The sequence below is a fragment of the Paramisgurnus dabryanus genome, chromosome 4 (genome assembly GCF_030506205.2).
Source record: "Paramisgurnus dabryanus chromosome 4, PD_genome_1.1, whole genome shotgun sequence".
Classification (NCBI taxonomy): domain Eukaryota; kingdom Metazoa; phylum Chordata; class Actinopteri; order Cypriniformes; family Cobitidae; genus Paramisgurnus; species Paramisgurnus dabryanus.
The window spans coordinates 28,247,972-28,254,776 of record NC_133340.1 but is presented as its reverse complement, the minus strand read 5'-3'; positions in this window follow the sequence as shown (position 1 = coordinate 28,254,776).

The window sequence follows — 6,805 nt, the reverse complement described above, 5'->3', positions numbered from 1 at the left end:
CATCTGTAACAAGTGTGGGGGAAGGGATCTTGTGTGTCTGTCCTTATTTTCCACAGGTTGCCCCCTACTGGACTATTTCCAAATTACACATTTGCCTTTGGTTCAATACATTTAATGTTTGTCCTTATTTTTGTTATTTATAACCACTACACAGGCAGACAGACAGATATAGATACAGACAAACAAACAGATATAGACAGACAGAAATAGACATATACAGACAGACAGACAGAAAGAGCCAATATAGATATAGACAGACAGAAATAGACATATACAGACAGACAGACAGACCGATATAGATATAGACAGACTGAACGTTCACATTTACATCATGTATCAGTGTGCTTCAGTGTGATTATGGAAAAATCCTTTGCAATTTTCTTTTCACCTGATCAAACACAAGAAGAAAAGTGAAATTATGATTCCCTATACGCCTTTCTGTCCCTCTCTCTCTCTCTTTCAGACATCATCATGTCTTTCTCGACTCATTTCCTTTTTTTAAAGGTGTGAGTCTGTGGAGAAGGACTTCATCAATACTGAAATCTCAAGCTGTTCCCCCTCACTGCGCTTAAGTGCCTACATCTGCCTACTGTTGTGCTTCACCTCCAAGATCTCAACGGACTGATTACAGCAGACTCACCCGGGATGACCAGCACACATTCACACCGCTGCACCACGTCATGCTTTCATCTCAGTCAACCAATGACTTTCAAGGATGCATGATGAAAAATACATCTGCATTCAAAATAAATGAGAATCATATTTACATTTTGTGTGGTTGCTAAGCAGTTCTGGGAGTGTACAAACAGTACTCATTTCTAAGTGGTTTCTAAGGTGTTGCTAAGGGGTTACTAAGCCATTGCTAGGGTAGTCTTTGTGGTTGCTATGGCATTGCTGTGCATTTGCTAGACAGTTGTGTGGTGGTTGCTAAGGTGTTTTAGTAGTTACGTTGGTCTCTTAAAAGTCAACACAATTAAAGGAGCACACTTGGAGGATGCATATGATGGTTTTTGGTTTTCTGAGTTCCTGTAGCTCAGTGGTGGATCATTACATTAGCAGTGCAAAAGGTTGTTGGTTTGAAGCCAGGTAACAAACATACGGTTAACAACTGTAAGTTGCATTGAATTAAGTTGTCTGCCAAATGCAAGAATGTAAATGTATTTAATATGCTGTCTATGTAGGAGGCAGACTAGGAAAATAGATTTTATTTAACACAAGACTGCAGTTCATCACTGATTTCAGTATTTGCTTTGGAATCACCAGAAATCTAAGCACACAGGACGGCGTCTGCTGTATTTGCCCTGTGTATTAAAGCAACACTATGTAGTTTACATGTAAAATTGACTTATAGCTCCCCCATGTGGTATCAGACACTCTTCTGCAGGCAGGGGGAGGGGCGGGGCTGTGTGCTCTACCCTCCACCTTGGCTTTCAGAGTGTGCTTGTAGCAGCTAGGAGGCTGCTCAGGTTGCAGCAGCAGTAGAATTTGTCCAGTTAAGAGTTGTTCTATCACTGAAATAATTTTAGAGACATTATTTAAAAGTTGAAAAACTACATAGTGTTGCTTTAAACCCAGATGTGATTTTAAAACAATCTCATTCATTTTTCTCCTGTCGTGTGATTGGCTGTTGAGATCTTTTGGGGCGGGTCTCTGAACACAGACTGTGTTATTTTAAAGATTGACCAGACACGATGCTAAAACAAAAAGGTGATGTGTGATTTTGATTGCAGTGGGAGATCTGTGTATCAGATCGTGTGTGATTTATAACTGCTCAGTTCTCGCTGAAGAGAAGAAGGTAAACTTTAAACCATAGCATAATATATCTGAATTATCTGCCCTGGAAATCAGCATGAGAATTGAATGGGATATGAAAATGTTTTTATAATAAATTCAAGTAAACTGTGAGTGTTGAGAAACAGGTGACACAGATATAGACAAAAACACAAATTAAAAGATGGATGGATGGATGGATGGATAGACAGGTAGATGAAGTCAACGATCTAAAGAAAGATGGATAGTTTTCCTCAATGGCTTTGGGTTTCTCAAATCATCCTCCATATTTGCAAAACTTGGTACAAATAGCGAAACACCATGGATTACCTGCAAAAGGCCTTAGTTCATCTCTCAAAAGTAAATATCTGTGTCAATGAAGATGTCAGTGCCATCAGAATGACAAGTCCTTGTGTGATTGTGTACGGATAAGACAGTCAAATTGATTAGTCATGTTGTCAATATAACAGTTTACTCTGGAGGGATGTTCTGATGGAAACTATGGCTAAAGTTTTGATGACAATTATTGTTAATTGTAGTTTACACCTTAATGTATGTGAAGGTTAGACTGCAAGAGACCGGACAAAGATTCACTTTTACGCTTTTATTGTTCGTACTGTAATTTGTTGACAGACCATGTCGTTGCCATACAGAAAGGAAAAGACAGCACTGCATAGTACAAAGAAAAAAAAAGTAGAAATGTGAACATAGGACAATCTCCTTAGGGAAAACTGTACATGCAGTGCTTAGGAAGTACAGTGCAGTCTTTCTACACCTCCTGACGTTCCTGTCTGTCAGAAAAAAAACTTTAAGATTAACCTGGGAGCAATTTACCAAAACAGGACAGATTAAAAAAAAAGTCTAATGGAAATTATTGAAATATGCTTGACATAATAAGACAACTTTTACAACCATTTTGCATGCATGATGTATGCTATGAACTTATGCCTAAATGTTGTGGGACAATTCAACAGAAACCCATTATAATAAATTTTGATCAACAAGACATAAACAATTGATAATGTAGGAAACAGCAATGAATTGTACATAATCATTTGCATGGATGTACTAAAGCCTTTGCAACTTCTTCAAAGAAATGAGAAACTACTTTTTAATGTGCACAATGATGTGGAGATTGAACAGGTAGTTTTAAGAATTTCAGTTCTGATCTGACAAAAGCGACTGAGAAAAAGTGTAAAAGATTTATGGATGGATGGACAGGCAAATAGACTTAAAGACAGACAGTTTTAAAGATGAATGGATGGATAGGTAGACATGTATATATAAAAAATGGAAATACAGAAAGACAGACAAAGAGATGGATGGATGGATGAACTAAAATATAGATTAAAAGATGGAAGATAAGGTTGGTTGGTGATTGGGCGGATGGATGGATAGGTAGACAGGCAGATAGGTTTAAAGATGGACAGACAGACAAATAAAAAGATGGATGGATGGATGGATAGGCAGACAGTTAGATTCAAACATGGAAAGACAGACAGCATGACAGACTAAAAGATAGATGGTTGGGTGGGCTCGTGGTTGTGCTGATGGATGGATAGGTTGACAGGCAGATAGATTTAAAGATGGACAGACAGAAACATTAAAAGATGGAAAGACAGACAGACAGACAGATAGACTAACAGATGGGTGGTTGATGGGTTGCTGGGTTTGGTGGTTGGGCAGATGGATGGATAGGCAGACAGGTAGATATATAAAAAATGGAAACACAGACAGGTAGATATATAAAAAATGGAAAGACAGACAGGTAGATATATAAAAAAATGGAAAGACAGACAGACAGACAGATAGATAGACTAAAATATAGATTTAAAGATGGATGATTGGGTGAGTTGGTGGTTGGGTGGATAGGCAGACAGAAAAATATATTCAAAGATGGATTTCTTTGTGTGCACAGAAAGATCCAGAAGACTTTTTAACATATTAACTTTTCTCATTTCGTGTTTCACCGCAGAAATGAAGTCATGCAGTTTTAGAACAACATGAGTTTCGGTAAAAGATGACAATTTTCTTTTTTTTCTTCTTTTTATTTGGAAATCTGCTCTGCAGAACATCATGCTGTGATGTGGACGGTGAAAGTGTCATCTTATGATTGGGTGAGACATCTTAAATTTTGTTGTTTTTCGGTGTTCGCTGGAATAGATGTCTTCCTGTGGAACGTCATGATCAGTTCGTTATCAAGTCGGCAAAACATCAAAGAAATTGTGTATAAACCTTTCAGAGGCATCGTTTGATAGTTTTTACTGTTGCATTATAGGTCTTCTCGTCACCTGTCGTGATTCACTGCAAGGATCTTGAGTGCTTCTAAAAGCCTGATTCTTGTTTTGATTCATTATCTTTTGCTATTATGTACAACATTCAGTCTCGGCGCGGCTTTGAGACTGCATGGGCCAGGCGCTTTTTAAAGATGGAGAAGTGCTGTTTCAGGGTCATCTATTCAATTTGTATTTTTTAAAACGGCGTACTGGTTTTAGGATGATAGTTTCTCAGTACTTACTGTACAGGTGAAGTTTGTGAGGGGTCTCGAATAGATCTGGGTGTCTTCACTGTGTAAGCATTTAATTAAAGACAAATTAAAATAGACTTTTGAACAGAAGTGCAAATTAAAACTTATTTATTAATAATTTTGCAAATGAGTGTGACATCACTTTTGATACAGCTTTGATAAAATATCACATCTCAAAATGTCACTATGACTCTTTATTTATCCACTGAGTTTCTTAATGGTCAGACTGAGATTGAAAGACAGACAGACACCCTCTCTCAATCTACATTATAGATATTACAAAACAGATCTGCAGTATTTTGTAGGCAGAAATAAAGAATAATGTTAGAGAATAGAGACCTTGACAGAAATACAAAGAGAGCAAGAATCTCCTCTGGTGAAGTTGAGCGATGCTCATTGGGGAGGTCAAGACCGAGCCATAATGTTTTATTTCAAAAGACGAGATCGACACACTGACTGTGAAAGTGAAGTTTTATCATGAGATGTTTCATGAAAGTGTCTTTTTCTTTAGGTTGTGGAATCAGATTGAACACTGATATTGCATAATTTGTATCCACTGAAAATTGAATAGCGTGACAAGTAATGATTATGAAGGACATCATCACATTGAAGAATCATACTTATGAGGGGAGGAATTCAGCAGGTGTTCAGTTGACAAGCATTCATATGACAGAATAAAACCAGACCCTTTGTGCTGTATTACACAAGTTCTGACAGTCTAATCAGGATTATTATCTTCAAACAAAACAGCTGCTAAAGTACATACTAAAAAACGCTGGGTTGTTTTCAGTATTTGGCCAAAATGGGATGAACCCGGCCCGCTGGGTTGTAATTTGAATTTTTCAACCCAAAATGCTGGGTCCTATATAAACATTTTCTGGGTTCAATTGTCCATTTTTTACCCAACACCCGTATTTTTTAAAGTGTATCTGACGTCGACATGAAGTTTCAGTAACTTTTGAAAGTTGGGACTAAATTCCATGCATTGGGAATTGATTGGATTGTAAAAGTGTTTTGTTGATCGGTTTAACATGCACAGATTAATTTTGTGTAAAACCACAGTTAAGTTTAAGACCAACTAAAGATTTGTGATTAGGATCATTAACCATCACCGTAAAAGTATAGAAATTTTAATGAAAAAAGAATGTAAACATACTACAGTGAATATCTCTCTTGATTAATCGTATACAGAAAAATACAGGAAACAACTGTAATAAATTAAACACAACATTTAAATTTACTGTAAAACAATGTAAAATATTTTTATTTGAAGTATGATTATAAATTGCCATGTATTTTACAGTAATAATCTTCAGTCTTGGTTCTCTGTAAATAAAAAAACATATAAAAAACTATAAATGATTAAACAGACATTTAATTTTACAGTAAAATATTTTGTTTATGACGTAAAAGGTATGAATTGCCATATATTTTACAGTAAAAATCCTCAATCTTGGTTCGCTGTAAATAAATACCATATACAGAAAAACTATAATTAATTAAACAGACTTTTAGAGTAAAATATTTGTTTTATGAAGTGCAAGTATGAATTGCCATATATTTTACAGTAAAAATGTTTAGTTTTGGTTCTCTGTAAATAAAAAAACATATACAATAAAAAACTAGAAATGATTAAACAGACATTTAATTTTACAGTAAAATATTTGGTTTATGACGTAAAAGGTATGAATTGCCATATATTTTACAGTAAAAATCTTCAGTCTTGGTTCCCTGTAAATAAATAACATATACAATAAAAACTATAAATGATAAAACAGACATTTAATTTTACAGTAAAATATTTGGTTTATAAAGTACAAGTGTGAATTGACATATATTTTACAGTAAAAATATTCAGTATTGGTTCCCTGTAAATAAATAACATATACAATAAAAAAACTTAAATTATTAAACAGACATTTCATTTTACAGTAAAATATTTGGTTTATAAAGTACAAGTATGAATTGCAATATATTTTACAGTAAAAATTGTCAGTCTTGGTTCCCTGTAAATAAATAACACATACAATAAAAAAACTTAAATGATTAAACAGACATTTCATTTTACTGTAAAATATTTGGTTTATAAAGTACAAAGTGAATTGCAATATATTTTACAGTAAAAATTGTCAGTCTTGGTAATACATACATTTAATTTTTACAGTAAATTTTTGGGTTATGAAGTACAAGTATGAATTGCCATATACTTTACAGTATAAAATCTGTCTGATGCATATTGAAGATAAAAGTATTGTTAAAATGTTTTGTCTATTAAAATGTTATAGTGAAAACATTCCCACAATAGATTGTGTGTCTTCACATTGATATTTCATTGAAATAATCATATTTCTTCTTATATTTTTAGCCATTTCTGTTGTTTGTACCATGATCTTAGTGTCATGTGTGTTTCTCTGATGGTGGTATAGTCTGATTGATTTTGTACACAGTATGACTCTGTGCTGATGCTGTGTCTGTCCTATGTTTGGTCTCTTCTGGACAAAGTGTCTT